This window comes from Eurosta solidaginis, chromosome 1, assembly GCF_040869045.1.
Source record: "Eurosta solidaginis isolate ZX-2024a chromosome 1, ASM4086904v1, whole genome shotgun sequence".
NCBI classification, from domain to species: domain Eukaryota; kingdom Metazoa; phylum Arthropoda; class Insecta; order Diptera; family Tephritidae; genus Eurosta; species Eurosta solidaginis.
This window is the reverse complement of record NC_090319.1, coordinates 204,915,016-204,934,925: the sequence shown is the minus strand read 5'-3', so window position 1 is coordinate 204,934,925 and position 19,910 is coordinate 204,915,016. Positions and strand designations below refer to the sequence as shown.

At 35.0% G+C, this 19,910-nt stretch overlaps 1 protein-coding gene and 1 long non-coding RNA gene across 7 annotated transcripts in view; both read right to left on the bottom strand.

Moving 5' to 3' along the window:
* The window catches only part of LOC137240702 (acetylcholine receptor subunit alpha-like), a 339,359-nt gene that overhangs the window by 82,465 nt on the left and 236,984 nt on the right, over positions 1 to 19,910 (bottom strand). The window lies entirely within an intron of this gene.
* LOC137240696 (uncharacterized) lies at positions 12,879 to 14,554 on the bottom strand. Its single transcript, XR_010949807.1, has 3 exons — positions 14,256 to 14,554; positions 13,995 to 14,175; positions 12,879 to 12,889 (listed from the first exon to the last, which is right to left on the bottom strand). It is a non-coding gene; the product is annotated as an uncharacterized lncRNA (long non-coding RNA).

Sequence of the window (19,910 nt, the reverse complement as noted above, 5' to 3'; positions counted from 1 at the left end):
ACTTAATTATACAACTTTTTTTTTTTTTTAGTGAGCTGGGAAACAGTTATATACTTTTCCTGCTATTGTAAAAATTCAAATAATGCCAATTTAAAGCATCTACTATTGCGCTCATTTTTCATTTTATTTGGTAATGAGTTCCAAAGTTTGACAGCACTAACAAAGGATGTTCTAGATGATGTGAGATATCTATACCATGAACAATACGATTGCAAATTCTGTCTGATCGAGAGAAACTTAGATTTCTAAAAAGATAGTCAGCCCTATCACGCAATCCATCGTAGCAATGTTACGAATTCGAATAACTGCTACGAATACGAATAACTTGAACTCGAAAAATGTGTTACCATACATAAATTTTGAATTTTGACATTTCGAAATCAGCTGGGTCGGAAAAATACAAAAATTATAAAAAAACACAAATAGATTAATTATTTGTTAAACAATCAGAACATGGAATCTGTTGCATTTGCAGTTATTTTAGCTGAGGAAGAAAGAGAAAGGAGCCGGAAGGATCTAAAATTACAAAGGAAATGCTTGAGGGATGTCAGCAATCCTCTTGATGTGAACGAAACAATGTAAGTACATATATGTATGGTAATTCTTTACGACAGCATGACACTGCTAATACGTGTCCAAAAATATCGAGAGAGGTGTCAAAGGACGCGTATTAATCTCGAGAACGGAATCCGAAGGCGGAAAAGAAAAATGTATCTCTGTTCGGAGATATATACATTTGAAGTTGGCGATTTTCATGTGGTGTTGTGTGATATAGTTTTGGTCTCCAAACCGGTGTTGGACCCACCCAGGGTAATTTTTTATAAGCCCGGCCGAAGGCCGCCAACGCAGAAAGGTCTTCTGCGCAAAAATACTATGGAACCACCCCGGTTTCGGAGGTACCCGCGGGTCTTTTTTCGGATTTTCGTTAATATTTTTGAACGAGTTAAAATTTTTATTTCCGCCTATGGATTATTGTTCTCGAGATTAATACGCGTCTTTTGATAATTCTTTCGATATTTTTGGACGCGTATTAGCAGTGTCATGCTGTCGTAAAAAATTACCATATGTATAAGTAATCCATTCCTCAAAACTTTTCTAAATGCAGGTTTATAAAAAATTATAGGCTAAATAAGGCGGGCTTTATGCATGTCCTAGGTGTTCTGGAGAGAAATTCCAGTTCATCAAGGTCGTCATCTATGTCTGTCGAATGATTGTAAGATATATGGGAAATTTATGTACCCTTAAAATATATTGATTAATTTACAGATATGCGATAATAATATGAAAATCCGATTCGTAAACACACAGTATCCTGGAAGTAATTATGACTCCCACATATGGAATGTCAGCGGTGTGAGGTCATTTTTTGAAGTGAAGTACCTGGATGGTGAATGAAACACATGGATTTTGGGTTATATTTGCACATATCATCCGTATAATAATAATAGCAACGTATAATTTCTAAAAACTGCAAAATTATTAAATTAAAATTTGTCTTACTTTTTCACAGGAGATGCAGGATATGCCCTAGAACCATGGCTAATGACACCTTTTCGGACACCTCCCACTGGAAGCCCCGAGGCAAATTACAACAAGATACAGGCAAAGGGAAGAAATATTGTTGCACGGACGATCGGCGTCTTTAAAAATCGCTTTAGATGCCTTCTAGGAGCTCGTGAGCTTCACTATGAGCCTATGAAAGCATCTCAAATAGTCAACGTAGCTGCAGCCTTGCATAACATATGTATCCATTATCCAAATTTCATTTGACAGAAACTCCAAAGGATATGAAACAAATAGTACACTTGGACACATAAACAATTAAAAAACACAACTTCATGACTTTCATTGACAAATTTTCAAAATTTGCTGTAGCAATATTTTTAGAAGATAAAAATGGCATTACGCTTGTTGAGACCATACGAATGTATTTTGCGATGAGAGGAAAACCGAAATTATTTATAACCGATAAAGAATTTAATTCTGTGAACGTAAAGGACTTTTTAAGAGAGGAAGGAGTCGAGGTTTATTTCACCAAACCGATAGTCATACAGGGAATTCAGATGTTGAACGGCTTCACAATATTATATGAGAAAAATTTAGAATCATGGAACTAGAATCACCGACTTTATTAGCAAGAGAAAAAATGTATAAATGTATCCAAAACTACAACAAAAACATTCATTCCACACTGAAAGAAAAACCGTCAGATGTAGCGACATTATCCTTCACATAATCAGACCAAAGGAGATAGAAAATATGCACGCACTAGACAATTTAGCTACAGACTCTAAACTGACCGAAACAGGACAATTTCTAACACACGAATTTACAGAACTAAGAAATAAACGTTATTACCACATAAACAAAAAAGGGGACTAGTTAATATATAAGGGACAACAATGAAATGGCTGTATGGAACTATGGACGACGATGACAGACAAAATATAGAAGTATAGCAGGTTTATAAAAAATTATCGGCTAAATAAAGCGGCCTTTACGAATGTCCTAGGTGTTCTGGAGATAAATTACAGTTCATCAGGGTCGCCATCTATATCTCTATATCTCTACATCGCTTGTCTAGTTTTGTCTTGAATGACTCATTGGTATCCCTGCAAACTCATCTTTGTCCTGAGTGGGTGAATCTGGACTTAAGTAGCGAAGAAAAAAGGCAAGCCAAAATGGACTTTTATCATAAATATAGATTTCCGGGTGTGATTTTGTGTGTAGCTGGGACACACATTAAAATCGTTGCTCCAGCTGACGACAAATTTTTATATTATAATCAATGATTATCGAAAATAAAGATGTTGCAGGGACGAAAAATCGTGTGAAGCAAGCTTCACAAAACTTCTAGTAGGTCACATTCACCACTTACCACAGCAGAATTGGTTAACTACCACTGTCTGTATTTGGTATTTAATAATTATTTATACACTTTTTATTCAGCTAATGTGTTCAGAATTTACATTTTTACACTCTAAAACTACAATCAGTGTATTTTGTGCGCTTAAATTGTGTTAAAAATTGTATTAAAGTTTTTGGTGTGGTGAAAGTGACCTACTAGAATTTTGTTACGCTCCGCTGCTTTCCACCGAAGTTTGCGCCTGCAACATCTTTATTTTCGATAATCTTTACTTCAGTATCAACGCAATGATTGTAAGATATATGGGAAATTTATGTACACTTAAAATGTATTGATTAATTTGCAGATATGCGATAATAATATGAAAATCCGATACGTAAATGCACAGTATACTGGAAGTAATCATGACTCCCACATATGGAATGTCAGCGGTGCGAGGCCATTTTTTGAAGAGACTTACCTGGATGGTAAACGAATCACATGGATTTTGGGTAATATTTGCATATATCGTCCGTATAATAATAATAGTAGCGTATAATTTCTAAAAACTCCAAAATTATTAAATTAAAATTTGTCTTAATTTTCCACAGGAGATACAGGATATGCCCCGAGGCAAATTGCAACCAGATACATGCAAAGGGAAGAAATATTGTTGAACGGACGATCGGCGTCTTTAAAAATCGCTTTATATGCCTTCTAGGAGCTCGTGAGCTTCACTGTGAGCCTACTAAAGTATCTCAAATAGTCAACGTAGCTGCAGCCTTACATAACATATGTATCCATTATCCAAATTTCATTTGACAGAAACTCCAAAGGATATGAACGAAATACTAGTAAAATCAACCGAAATAAGGGTCAATTCAACCGAAATTTCTGTCTGTTTTTATCCAAAGCAACAAGATGTTGAATCAACTGCGCACAAATCGTTGATTCGTAATTGACCGTTTTAGTAGTCGAATGAACAAAAAAAGTTGTTGCGACAGCTTTGTACGAAAGTACTAATGTTGCATATACATACATATGTAAATATGTGAATACATAAATACGCATGCTTGCTACATATACATACATATGTACGCACTTACTAAAAAAAAATGTAAGGCGCGATAACCTCCGAAGAGATCTAAGGCCGAGCTTCTCTTCCAATTTGCGTCATGCTCCTATTTAATTTTTCATACAAATTGGCGGGACGCGACCTACTTGTTTTATGCCGCCTCCGAACGGCATCTGCGAGGCAGATGAGTTTTTACTGAGAGCTTTTCATGGCAGAAATACCCTCGGAGTGCTTGCCAAACACTGCCGAGGGGCGACTCCGCTTAGAAAAATGTTCTTTTAATTGAAAAACCTTATTTATAAAATTCAATTGGGTGCACATCAAATATGCTGGCACACATTAAACATTATACACTTTATTTTTTTTTTTTATTAAACACACTTTCACCAAATTTTATATTTTATAATTTATTTAATTTATAGTTTTGAACTTCGCTTTGCAAATAGAAATGAAAATAGTAGTCACAAAACTGTTTCTCAATTCTTTCAGTTGCAGCTCAGCTCATTCTCAATTTCTTCTCTCGCATGTAGTTGCCAAACTTGATTGTTTCGAACAAAACTGTTAGTATAAATGTTTGACATAACATTTTAAATAGAGAACTTGTAAGTTATAGAAAAGTAAAGAATCAAATCGCAGGAAGGTAATTCACCACTGGAGTAACTTTACATGTAACTCGGCAAGTTTAATTTTCGTAACACTTTAAGTTGAAACGATTCCAAAACAACTCGAACTTTTATGTTGTCGGATGTTTTTATTATCTTATCAGATACGTTCGCGTGAGTGAAAATTCGTAAAAATTTGAACAAAATATTACTAACTTTGGAAAAATTCTGTTCGTTCAAACAAAACTTTTTCAGCAAGAGGGCGCAATTTTGCATTTCGCTTGGAGGAGAAGTTGCAAAATTGTACCCGATAAATAGGTGTCCCGGTATCTCTTAATTTTTTGCACAATAACTTCAAAAAAGATTTTTTCGTTTTGTATTGATAACTGAAAAACTAGTTTTTTGTTGTTTTCCTATTTTGTGTGTTTTTCGATTTAGTGGTTTTCTTATTTTGGTGCTTTTTTTTAACAAGTGGCACCATCGTCATAAGTACGAAGTAGAGAGCGCAGTGAGCGTAAAATTCTCTTTGAAATTTGCTCATGTATTGACTGTTGATCGCTGTTGAAATGACCAGTGAGATCAGTTGTGTTAACAAAAAAATCAGTTAGATTGATTAGGAATCTGTCAATTTTACAGAATTTTGTTAACTTAAGAACGACAATTTCTCTTCTGTTGAAATTACTAAGCTAATTGGTCCACTTGACAAAGAACTCGGTCGAATTAACCGTAAGCCGATCAATTTCACCGAATCTCCGTTAAGTCAAGAACAGAACAGATTTGTTGATTTTACTAGCACCATTTCTTTCAGTGTACATAAGCAACTCCTACACCTTGATATTCTAATGAGAATTAGGACATTTAGTAATAGTATAGAACACATTCCAAATAAAGAAGCCAGACTGAATGTAATGTCCAGCAATATCATAACCCCAAAGAAATCAACACATAAAATATCGATATATTTAAGTTAGAAACCATTGAACTAGGAGCAGCAGACTCTGCAGGTAACATAATATATATTTATTTATTCACTAAAAATTCCAACAAATGTAGCCATTGCAAAACATGTATTTATAACGCCTTGTGCAAACAAAAATTCAGAAGAATTACAATTTGAAAGCGAGCATCTTTTAGAAATTAATAATACAAGGTACACTTAGTCAAAGAATTTATATCAGAAAAACCTGAAGGCCTCAAACTCATGTATAATTAAAATAAACTGAAAGAAAATTAAAAATTATAAAGAAGAAATTATGGAAAAAGGTTTAGCAATTGTAAAAAATGCAAAAGGAATTGAAGCAAAAAGTACATGTAATGAAAGAACTTTTAGTTTAACCGGAATTCAGCATATTTTATTTAATGAATGTGAACGCCATATTAGGAACGAAACGTATAAAAATTTAAATAAATCATTCGTACAAAAATATCTAGTACGTAATCTCGAATCGAATATCACCCACACACAACTTCAACCTACATTTGATGAATTAATTATAAACCAAATTGAAAACGCTCACAAAATTAAAGAACTAACCTCAATTTCATTCATTGCACACTAAAAGGAAAAGACTGGTAAAATCAACCGAAATACGGGTCAATTAAACCGAAATTTCTGTTAATTTTTATCAATCGCAACAAGATGTTGAATTAACTGCGCACAAATCGTTGATTCGTAATTGACCGCTTTAGTAGTCAAATAAACAAAAAGTTGTTTCATTATACTTTACCCATAGTTTTCTTAAATAAACAATTATTACTGAAAGGGATTTCTGTTCTTTTGAAATTACCAGTGCAAACTGTTAAATTAACAGAGTTTATTGCCGAAATGTCACTACCAGTGAAATCTATTGAAATAACAGATATTTCTGTTTTTTCTAGATTAATAGCGTAAACTTTTACATCAACAGAGGTTTCTGTTCATATGACATTAACAACTGTTATATTTTATTTTATTTTAATTTGTTTCATTTCATATAGTTTCATATAATTAAATTTTTTTCTATTGCATTTCATATAATTTCATATTTTTTCGTTTCATTTATTTTTATTTCGCTATAACTCATTTTATTCTATTTCATTTAATATTATTTCGTTTAACTTCATATAGTTTCATATTTTCCCGCTTCACTTCACTGCATTCTTTTTTCCTTAATAACCCTGCCTTTTAATTTAATTTATTTAATAATTTGTACAAATAAAACTGTTGTCTGTTAAAGTACATCAATATTTGGAAATAAAAATAGTAAGAAATAAATTACTTAATTATACAACTTTTTTTTTTTTTTAGTGAGCTGGGTAACAGTTATATACTTTTCCTGCTATTGCAAAAATTCAAATAATGCCAATTGAAAGCGTCTACTATTGCGTTCATTTTTTTCATATTTTATTTGGTAATGAGTTCCAAAGTTTGACAGCACTAACAAAGGATGTTCTAGATGATGTGAGATATCTATACCATGAAACAATACGATTGCAAATTCTGTCTGATCGAGAGAAACTTAGATTTCTAAAAAGATAATCAGCCCTATCACGCAATCCATCGTAGCAATGTTACGAATTCGAATAACTGCTACGAATACGAATAACTTGAACTCGAAAAATGTGTTACCATACATAAACTTTGAATTTTGATATTTCGAAATGAGCTGGGTCGGAAAAATACAAAAATTATAAAAAAACACAAAGAGATTAAATATTTGTTAAACAATCAAAACATGCAGCAGTTATTTTAGCTGAAGAAGAAAGAGAAAGGAGTCGGGAGGATCTAAAATTACAAAGGAAATGCTTGAGGGATGTCAGCAATCCTCTTGATGTGAACGAAACAATGTAAGTACATATATGTGTGGTAATTTTTTACGACAGCATGACACTGCTAATACGTGTCCAAAAATATCGAGAGAGGTGTCAAAAGACGCGCATTAATCTCGAGAACGGAATCCGAAAGCGGAAAAGAAAAAATGTGTATCCGTCCGGAGATATATGCATTTGAAGTTGGCGATTTTCATGTGGTGTTGTGTGATATAGTTTTGGTCTCCAAACCGGTGTTGGACCCACCCAGGGCAATTTTTTATAAGCCCGGCCGAAGGCCGCCAACACAGAAAGGTGTTCTGCGTAAAAATACTATGGATACCACCCCGGTTTCGGAGGTACCCGCGGGTCTTTTTTCGGGTTTTCGTTAATATCTTTTGAACGAGTTAAATTTTTTATTTCCGCCTTCGGATTATTGCTCTCGAGATTAATACCCGTCTTTTGATAATTATTTCGATATTTTTGGACGCGTATTAGCAGTGTCATGCTGTCGTAAAAAATTACCATATGTATAAGTAATCCATTCCTCAAAACTTTTCTAAATGCAGGTTTATAAAAAATTATCGGCTAAATAAGGCGGGCTTTACGCATGTCCTAGGTGTTCTGGAGAGAAATTCCAGTTCAACAAGGTCGTCATCTATGTCTATTCTACATCGCTAGTCTTCGGTTTTAGGGTTTTTTGCCGAGGGAGGCTACCAGCATGGGTAGGTAAGGACTTCGATATTCCAATGGCTCAATCCACATTTAGTTTTGTCTTGAAAGACATATTCGTATCCCTGTAAACTCATCTTTGTCCTGAGTGGGTGAATCTGGACTTAAGTAGCGAAGAAAAAAGGCAAGCCGAAATGGACTTTTATCATAAATATAGATTTCCGGGTGTGATTTTGTGTGTAGATGGGACACACATTAAAATCGTTGCTCCAGCTGACGACAAATTTGTATATTATAATCGGAAAGGTTACTTGAGTATCAACGCAATGATTGTAAGATATATGGGAAATTTATGTACCCTTAAAATATATTGATTAATTTACAGATATGCGATAATAATATGAAAATCCGATACGTAAACACACATTATCCTGGAAGTAATTATGACTCCCACATATGGAATGTCAGCGGTGTGAGGTCATTTTTTGAAGTGAAGTAACTGGATGGTGAATGAAACACATGGATTTTGGGTTATATTTGCACATATCATCCGTATAATAATAATAGCATCGTACAATTTCTAAAAAATCCAAAATTATTAAATTAAAATGTGTCTTACTTTTTCACAGGAGATGCAGGATATGCCCTAGAACCATGGCTAATGACACCTTTTCGGACACCTCCCACTGGAAGCCCCGAGGCAAATTACAACAAGATACATGCAAAGGGAAGAAATATTGTTGAACGGACGATCGGCGTCTTTAAAAATCGCTTTAGATGCCTTCTAGGAGCTCGTGAGCTTCACTATGAGACTATGAAAGCATCTCAAATAGTCAACGTAGCTGCAGCCTTACATAACATATGTATCCATTATCCAAATTTCATTTGACAGAAACTCTAAAGGATATGAAACAAATAGTACACTTGGACACATAAACAATTAAAAAACACAACTTCATGACTTTCATTGATAAATTTTCAAAATTTGCTGTAGCAATATTTTTAGAAGATAAAAATAGCATTACACTTGTTGAGACCATACGAATGTATTTTGCAATGAGAGGAAAACCGAAATTATTTATAACCGATAACGAATTTAATTCTGTGAACGTAAAGGACTTTTTAAGAGAGGAAGAAGTCGAGGTTCATTTCACCAAACCGATAGTCATACAGGGAATTCAGATGTTGAACGGCTTCAAAATATGATAGGAGAAAAATTTTGAATCATGGAACTAGAATCACCGACTTTATTAGCAAGAGAAAAAATGTATAAATGTATCCAAAACTACAACAATAACATTCATTCCACACTGAAAGAAAACCCGTCAGATGTAGCGACATTATCCTTCACATAATCAGACCAAAGGATATGCACGCACTAGACAATTTAGCTACAGACTCTAAACTGACCGAAAAAGGACAATTTCTAAGACACGAATTTACAGAACTAAGAAATAAACGTTATTACCACATAAACAAAAAAGAGGACTAGTTAATATATTACGTACAACAATGAAATGGCTGTATGGAACTATGGACGACGATGACAGACAAAATATACAGGCGTGTTCTGAATTCCGACTCGGAATGAAAAGTAAAACGACATTGATTTCGACTCGCTTTCTATTTGGTGTTCTCAATTCCGATTGTAAAAACTGATTCGAAGTCGATTTCGAATCGTTTTCATTCCGACTCGATAACCAGTTTAATCAGCTGTTTTTGTGTATGTGTTTTGGTTTAAATATCATAAAATTTTATTTTAATTAAAAAATGCCTGCAGCTATGGTTTTTGGATGCGCAGACGCAAGAAGACGTGCTATTGTGCGTGCGAATCGTAAAAATCGTGTGAATATCTTTAGGCACCTGGACTGCAAGTATGTATACTTAAATAAAATTGCTGGATGGAGGTAGTATCTACACCCTACAGAGGAATATTGGATAGCTATATTTGTGGTCTTATCGTTAACGTTAAAGGATTACATAAAAGCAGAGTCATAAGATGACACCCAGTAGTGAGTGCAGTTTTTTGGCAGACCTGCAGCTTCCTTGCAGTTTCTGCCCACTAAGTGCGGCGACAAAATTGAAGGCGTCTCGCCGCCTAGCCATTTTGGTTCATTTTATTGCGGCAACATAAATTGGGTAGATTAGCAAAGACGTTATCCGTAAATTCGGTGAAGCCACTGCAGTCACCTTTCTTAAAGTTGATAGAGGTATGGCGTTCCGAAATTATAATTTAAGGGCTAGTATCAGACTGAATTTTAATCTACTTTTCTAATATAATTATACCGGGAATTGAATTTGATATCCCCATGCCGATCACTAGTATAATTCTGTAACGTTTTCGTCGACTCGAGAATAACTCTAGTTATCCAATGTACCATTCAAAATTTCTCAAGATAGTGTATAAGCTCAAGTACTAATTGGGAATTTTTAGATTTGTGGAGTCATACCGCGTGAACAAGGATATTTTTAAATACTCCTCGGCAAAATAGGCAACAAGTTGGCAGAAAGACATCCTCTTATTGTACCAACTACGCAACTAGCGGCTACACTCCGATTTTTAGCTACTGGATCATACCAACTGGCTGTAGCTAAGGATCAGGACATAAACGTTGGCAGAAGTAGTTTTTCGAAAGATATTACACTATACTATCCAGGAATTGGAGAACTGTATTTGTGAAGAGAATATTCAATTGAATATGTCTGCTGTGGAGATGGATCGATCCAAGCAATATTTCTACAGGCAATTTAATTTTCCGGGTGTCATTGGTTGTGTAGATGGCACTCACGTGAAAATAATAAAGCCAGCAGTGGACGAGTCCCTCTTTTCAATAGAAAGGGATATTTCAGCGTTAATGTTATGATAGTATGTTATAAAATATTACAATATTTGGCTAGAAATCATGCAATGTCTTACAGGTTTGCAATTACAATATGGAAAATAATAGCAGTAGATGCAAGTCACCCTGGTTCGTGCCATGATTCTTTCATTTGGAATCAAAGTGACGTGAGACAATTCTACATCAATAATCGTACCGAAAATTCTTGGATTTTGGCGGACTCTGGCTATAACCTGGAAAGTTTTATGTTGACACCATACAGGAACCCACAACACGGATCCATGGAACATGTATACAATAAAAAGCATGTTACAGCCCGCAATATGGTTGAGCGTACTATAGGGTTATTGAAAAGTCGGTTTCGTTGCTTGCAAGGAACTCTGCACTATGATCCACAGTTTGTTGCGCAGGTTATCAATGTTTGTTCTGCGCTACACAACATTTGCCGCAAGCGTAACGTTTCAAGCAACGAAGATGATAGAAATCACGAAATTCCAGAGAGAAATGCTGAAACCGAAGAGGAGCATGAACCAATTGAGCAGGTCATTATAGATGGAGCAGAAGTGAGGAATGAGGTCGCTCGCACTTTCCTTGCGGAAACCTCATCCTCAGGGTCTTGAGTTTTCTCTTCCTATTTTCTCCACCTTCCTCCTCTCACTTTTCATCACACACTCCTTAGTCTTTTGCTTCTGACATTCCTAACTCCTCTTCCTTTTCCTCTGATATTATTATATATATATTGTTTATCATTTCGTTTAAATTTTAATTTTTGTATAAATTAATTCCAAATTAAGAGCCTTGCAAATATACGCCTTAAATAAAAAATTTTAAATAAGTTGAAAAAAGTTTTGAAAAACGTTGACATTTTTTTGAAATACTTCAAATCAAAAAACCGAAACTCCATCAAATTCTAGATTCTAGGGATATAACTCCTAAGTCTGCGAAAATCTATTTTAATTTTTAGAAATTTTTGTCTTTAAAAGAATATTTAAAAAATTTAGGACGCAGATTTGAACGGCTCCTAACTGGCAATTAATTTAATTGGAACATGTCTACGTGAGTGACCTTATGATTATGAAATGGGGTATATGTATATTACACAAACAGTAAATTAAAAGTTAACACTTTATGCAAAATTTGCAAAAACTTTACAAAATTTTTTTTTATAGACTCAAGATTAGTACTACAAACGTAAAAGTTTTTCCGAAAATTATTTAAATTTTTGTGTAATTTGTAAACTAATATTTACAAATTATTTAACACTCACTAACATATACATTTATAAAAAAATTATTAAAATAATTTTACTGAAGCCAAAGTAGGCGAAAATTGCTAAAAAAAAAATACCTGTAATCCATTGACTTCTACAAAATTAATAGTAATAATAAAAATTAATAAATTTTCTGGTTCTTAAATTAGTTATGAGGCCTTAACCAAAATTTTGCGGGTGCTGCTTATAAACAACTTGGGAAATAAGGGACACCCTAATGTACATATAGAGATCGATATTCACAGCATTGGTTTAGCATTGCAATTACAAAAATTTTCGTAAAGTTTCCAACTTCAGCATCTCTATTTCCTCCAATCTTTCGTTATGTCCTTTTCTCTCCTTTTCATCCTGCTCTTTAATCTCCAATTCTTTTTTCTTGAATGTTAGCAGTTCATCGAATGCACGGGCAATCCGATCAAATGCAGCATTTTGCTCCATGCACATTTTCTCAAAAGTGTCAATAGAACGCCGACGTGCACGCGATGTATTTCGTGGCTCAATTGTAGCAGCTTTATTTGTGGTTGACTCTGCAATGCTGTCGCTGCTTTCATCAGCAGACTTTTCAGCGCCGTCACCTGGGACTTCCCGGTTGCTGCTTGTAGTTGGAGCTTGTGAGGGTCCATAGCGTCTGACGCCATCCATACCATTCACGGATTTATATAGGCTACAGAGCACCGCAATCGCTTCTTCAGTCGGTGAAATAGGCTGCTGGGAATATGGTCCACCACCAGTTGAATTCACTTCGCGCCGGTTATCTGACAACTTTTTCTTTATAGTGGACTTCGAATCGACCCAAGACTGTAAAAAGAGTTGAAATAAAACCAAAAGAAAACAAAGAGTAACTGTGAAGGTCCACACCAGAAAAGCACAATTCACTTATTTATAATTTTAAGTAAATTGAAAAAAGTTTTTTTGAATGAACTGAGCATAGTACTAGCAGCGGGCGCCAGGGAAAGGGATGTGCATTTAAAAGTCAATTTTAAACATTTTTGGAATCGTGTATTTTTGGTTTGGACCTCCACAATTCTTTACTACAATAAGCGAATTGCAATCGAGATTTGGATTATTCTCTGCGACAGCACGCAACTGCTAAAACACGTTCAAAAATGCCGGGGGAGTTATACAAAAAATACGCGGTTTGACCTTATCAATAATCCGAAGGCGATTTTTTATTTCTGTCGAGATATTTGTAATCAAAGTTCAACACTCCGTAATTTTTATTGGTTGTTGTAGTCACACATTTAGAGTGTTCCGAAAAGTGCAGAAAGCTAGTGCAGTTTACGGTACCCACCGAAATTTTGGCCAAAAGTGCCAAGTGAGGTATCAGAAGACGCGTGTTCACGTCTACATCAAGAATCCGAAAGCGGAAGTTAAGTTAAGTTTTTTTACCCGTTCAAAAGATATTAACGAAAAACCGAAAAAAGACCCCGGGTCCCTCCGCCACGGTGATGCACAATTTTTTTTGTGGGTATTACCACAACAATAACCACATTAAAATCGCCAACTTCAACTGCAAATATCTCCCTACAGAGATAAAATTTTTCTTTTCCGCCTTCAGATTATTGTTCTCGAGATTAATACGCGTCTTTTGACACCTCACTTGATATTTTGGCCCAACTTTAGGGTGGGTACTGTAAACTGCACTACTACCGAAAGCTGTTCTGCAAAGTAATACTGAATATCGCGTAGCCGGTGATGGATCGGTTAAGGGTTATTTTTTTTTAAATCGTGGCCGAATGCAGCCAACTCAGAAAGGTGCCAATAAATGTTCACAGAAACAAAAAATTGTACTTCCAATTATTGATACGGTCAAAACGCGTCTTTCCATCCCTTTTCCCAAATTTTTTGCTTAGTCTTAGCCGTTGGGAGCTAAAGTAAAGAATAACCAAACAAACTTCCTTACCTTTTTCCAACCAGCCAAATCTTTGCACGGAGGACCAACAGCATTCAGGGACTTTGTTAGTTCACCCCATTTTGCTTCTACATCCACTCTGTCCCCTTTAGTGAAACCTTTAGCAATGGCTTCGTTGCCTTGCATAAAGGATAAGAGGATTTCTTCCTGCTTTGGGTTTCGCTTCTTTCCCCTGAAATATATGAACATACATATATATATCCATATTTGGAACAAATTAAAGCAAAGTAAAACTGCCAAATGAATACTTACATTACAAAATCTCTTGTTTTTCCCAAGTATTTGTAAGATATTTATTTTTATCACACTTCGTATGATACACAATGCAATAGATATCAGCTGATCGAAGTAAATAAGGGTTGCCATTAGTCGTACTTTTTATAGTGACAAATTCATTGGACGAAAATATTTTCGAAAATTGTATTACTTTGATGTATTTTAGCAATTACTTTATAATAATTATAAATAATAACAATTATTATTATAATTCCTCATATAATGCCAATAGAATAACAAACATAGGACCAAAAATAAAAGTGCTTAGATTTTATGTTCTTCGAATATGGCACTCGAATATTTTTTCTCTACACATGGCAATAATGAGTTTTTCGAATAATACTGCGCATGCGATGGATCGGAATTCAGAACAGGTCGAGTTCATTTCGATCAGCATCGATTTCTTTGCCTAATAGATTTCTTGATAGAAGTTTTTAAAGAAAGATTTATTATGCATATTTAACTCAAATTTAAACAAAAAACTACACATAACTCTTCCAAATAAAACGAAGAATTAAAAAAAAATTATTTGAAAGACAAATATCGCAACATTTGTGTTTAATCTGCCAATTAATTTTCATTCCGACTGCTCAGAGGCAATACTTTTCAAAACGATAATTTTTGGTCGGAATCGAAATTGAGAACACCAATCCATTTCGATTCCGAATAAATTGATCGGAATCGGAATTCAGAACAGGCCTGATAGAAGAGCATCTCAAAGCTATTGATACGAACAATCATATGGCCATAGACACTCTAAATAAGGATATTAAAATTAACAATAACTTTAATAAAATATTTCAGAATATCAGGAAAGCTATAGAGTCAGATAGAAGACACATTTCTTCTAAATTAAATTCAGTTCAGTTAGAAAATAAAGATATACAATGAAAGTAAAGGACTAGTAAAGTACCAATGTTGCATATACATACATACGTAAATATGTGAATACATAAATACGCATGCTTGCTACATATACATACATATGTACGCACTTACTAAAAAAAAAAATTTAAGGCGCGATAACCTCCGAAGAGATCTAAGGCCGAGCTTCTCTTCCAATTTGCTTCGTGCTCATATTTAATTTTTCCTACAAATTGGCGGGACGCGACCTACTTGTTTTATGCCGCCTCCGAACGGCATCTGCGAGGCAGATGAGTTTTCACTGAGAGCTTTTCATGGCAGAAATATAATCGGAGTGCTTGCCAAACACTGCCGAGGAGCGACTCCGCTTAGAAAAATTGTCTTCTAATTGAGAAACCTTATTTCTAAAATATTGATGTTGCTTTGCCCGGATTGTGAACCCAGGGCATTAGGCGTGGTAGGTGGAGCACGCTACCATCACACCACAGTGGATCTTACTAACCGAATTTGAATTGGGCGCATATAAAATATGCTGGAACACATTAGATATTATACACTTTATTATTTTGTTTTATTAAACACACTTTGACCACCAGCACTAACAAAGGATGTTCTAGATGATGAGATATCTATACCATGGAACAATACGATTGCAAGTTCTGTCTGATCGAGAGAAACTTAGATTTCTAAAAAGATAATCAGCCCTATCACGCAATCCATCGTAGCAATGTTACGAATTCGAATAACTGCTACGAATACGAATAACTTGAACTCGAAAAATGTGTTACCATACATAAACTTTGAATTTTGACATTTCGAAATCAGCTGGGTCGGAAAAATACAAAAATTATAAAAAAACACAAATAGATTAAATATTTGTTAAACAATCAGAACATAGTATCTGTTGCATTTTCAGTTATTTTAGCTGAGGAAGAAAGAGAAAGGAGCCCGAAGGATCTAAAATTACAAAGGAAATGCTTGAGGGATGTCAGCAATCCTCTTGATGTGAACGAAACAATGTAAGTACATATATGTATGGTAATTCTTTACGACAGCATGACACTGCTAATACGCGTCCAAAAATATCGAGGGAGGCGTCAAAGACGCATATTAATCTCGAGAACAATAATAATGATAAGATATTTGAAAAATTTAAGTACACTTAAAATGTATTGATTAATTTGCAGATATGCGATAATAATATGAAAATCCGATACGTAAATGCACATTATCCTGGAAGTAATCATGACTCACACGTATGGAATGTCAGCGGTACGAGGTAATTTTTTGAAGAGAAGAACCTAGATAGTGAACGAATAACATGGATTTTGGGTAATATTTGCACATGTCGTCCGTATAATAATAGTAGTATCGCACAATTTCTAAAAACTATAAAATTATTAAATTAAAATTTGTCTTACTTTTTCACAGGAGATGCAGGATATGCCCTAGAACCTTGGCTACTTACACCTTTTCGGACACCTCCCACTGGAAGCCCCGAGGCAAATTACAACAAGATACCTGCAAAGGGAAGAAATATTGTTGAACGGACGATCGGTGTCTTTAAAAATTGCTTTAGACGCCTTCTAGGAGCTCGTGAGCTTCACTATGAGCCTATGAAAGCATCTGAAATAGTCAACGTAGCTCCAGCCTTACATAACATATTGTAACGAACTTATTGCAATTCCCCTTATTTGCAATCTTCTGCTAACGGTCGTATCGCTAAGCTGTTGCATAAATAACTCCAATATTGAATAATGGAAAAATGGCCATTATTAAATTACTTCACAATAACACTTATACTTTGTAACGAATAGCTTGCTTAATAACCAAACTGATTGATAGCTCAAATGAAACTGACTATTGCCCGACAGATTTCGTGCTTAATCAAAAACTGCTCGATAGCTCAAATCAAACTGAATTCCAGCGCCTCTACATTTGCTGCCTTTTATACTCTCTGATTTCAACGTTCGCATCTTCTAGGCGCTTTCAATTCCAGAATCTACTAGTTGGCCATCAGCTCTCAAATTTCTCAGCTGTAACTACAATTGCACTATTTATAGCTTCTCTCATAGCATAGTTTCAGGAGTATCTCAGATATATGCATGTGGTTGTGCCTTGCTTCTCAGCTGCGTGTACCTATATATGTGTAGACATAATGATTGATTCGTTTATGTAGATACAAGTGACTGTCTGATTTATTGTTGTTGTGACTTCATTTACTTAGCATCAGACTAGGGATGTAAGTATCACTTAGTGTCACTCATAATCGTCACAATATGTATCCATTATCGCGTGCCTGATATTTCAGAAAACGTTTTAGAAATAGAAGAATCATCATATTTAAATGAAAGTAATGAAATCTCTTCCTCATCTTACAATAATGTAGCTTCGCAGATACGATTAAATATTTGTGGAACACTTATGCGTTCATAAAATTTAAAATAAATGTAAAAACTAAATATTTTTAAATTGTGAACATAGCACGTTTTATTTAACTTATTTATATATGTATATATATACATATATTTATATTCATATATATATGTATTAGCATCTTTTATTTATTATTTTAATTTTTTATTATTTCTTTGCAGTGCTAAAAACCTTTTTTCCTCTACTGTGAGCATTCGGGTGGCCTCTGACCGTCAAGAGTACGCCTCGGCGTTGCTGGACTGCTGGTCACTTGCTGCGGCGATGAGTTATCCCCCGTCTCATTTAGTATACTTGCCACAGGAAGACTACGTGCCACAGGTATGCCACTGTACTGTCTTCGGTATACCTTGTGTGCTTGTCTCCAATGTAGTCAATCGTATCACCGCTTCCTCCAAATCGTTGAAGTGATGCTGTCTATTTCGGCCGCCACCTGTAGCAGATTGCTCCTTTTTGCGCTCCACCAATTTTCGCTTTATATATGCCTTCCAGTCCAGCCATACCTAAAAAAAAAATTACGATATACAATATATTTACGAATTCTTAACTTAATTAAGCTACAATTAAAATATGCTACCTTCTTCCAGCTGGAAATATCCTTGACAGGTGGTTCTATACTGTTCAGTTCCTCTGCCACATTTTTCCAGAACTCAGCCGCCTCTTCCTTGGGACGCTTTATAAAACCCTGAGCCATATCGGGTTTTCGTTGCAGCAATTCAATTAGGAGCGCGTATTGCTGTTTTGTGGTAATTACTTTGGACCTGTAAAAGTATATAAAATTGTATTATAGTGACAGCAACTGAGTGTACACGTCATTTAAATAAAACCTTACATTTTTTCTATTTGCTGCTTTTGTTTTAAATATTTTTCCCGTTTAGCAGATTTTTTTCGTTGGCAAGAATTTATCGTAGAAAATTTCAAATAAATGTCAAAAGTTTACGTTCCGGGTGAATTCAGTGATGCCACTGTACGAATTTCGAATTTACTTTCGGAGACGTTCCGAACCGGTCGAACTGCATCATAGCAATTTCGTAACTTTGCGTGATTAGGCTGCCTTCTATGAATTAGTTCATTTAACAAGACTTAATTGCGGTAATTTAAAAAATTCACAAGGCTGCAATTAAGGATTTTGATGGTGAACTCCGATATATGGTCAAATTTGCACTTGGAAAATATATATCTCTCACAGGTATTTAAAGCAAGTTGCAACTTTCTCTGTGACTCACAATCAATATTGCTGAATACTGTCGCCCCAAATGATATCAGTGGAACTATAGGAGTTTTCACAAGCTATAATTTAACATTGATTGGCACAAAGTCCGCAGTGTACCACAACTTTCTTAATACAAAGTATATTTGGCTCAAAATATAGTTTATATCATCCTTGCACCCAAGATAAGAATTTAATTTGAACCCAAGGCTAGTAACAACATGCTCATAACTGATTGACCTGCCTTGTAAGGAAGTGATGGCAATGTTTCAACCAATTTCCAGGAATATGTAAAACATATGGCCTTAGCCTTGGACGCGTTAAGATTTAGTTGGTTATCATTTGCCCAAGAAGAGATACTTTCAAGGTCTTCATTCATTCTGAAAACTAAGTCCTCTGACAAACCAATCGGGCGAGATAAATATACCTGAGCGTCATCAGCATATAAGTGTGTCGATACACTCCTGCAGCAATGAGTCATATCATTAATAAACATCGTAAACAAGATCGGACGAAGTATGGATCTCTGTGGCACCCCCGAATCAAGACGCTTCATTTCCGAGCAACTGTTGCCGACCACTAATTTCTGCCACCGATTACATAGATAATTATCTAGCAACCTCACAGAATTACATGAGAAACCGAAGTATTTACTTAGTTTTGTTACACTGAAAGAAATGGTGCTAGTAAAATCAACAAAACTGTTCTGTTGTTCTTGACTTAACGGAAATTCGGTGAAATTGATCGAATTCTGGTTAATTCGACCGAGTTCTTTGTCAAGCGAACAAACTAGTTTAGTCATTTCAACAGAAGAGAAATTGTCGCTCTTAAGTTAATAAAATTCTGTAAAATTGACAGATTCCTAATCAATCTAACTGATTTTTCTGTTAACACAACTGATCTTATAGGTCATTTCAACAGCAAACAACAGTCAATGAGTGAGTAAATTTCAAAGGGAATTTTACGCTCACTGCGCTCTCTACTTTGTACTTATGACGATGGTGCCACTTGTTTAAAAAAAAACACCAAAATAAGAAAACCACCTAATCGAGAAAACAAACAAATTGGGAAAACAACAAAAAACTTAAACAACGTGACATCAGGACGGACAAGGCGACAGCTGT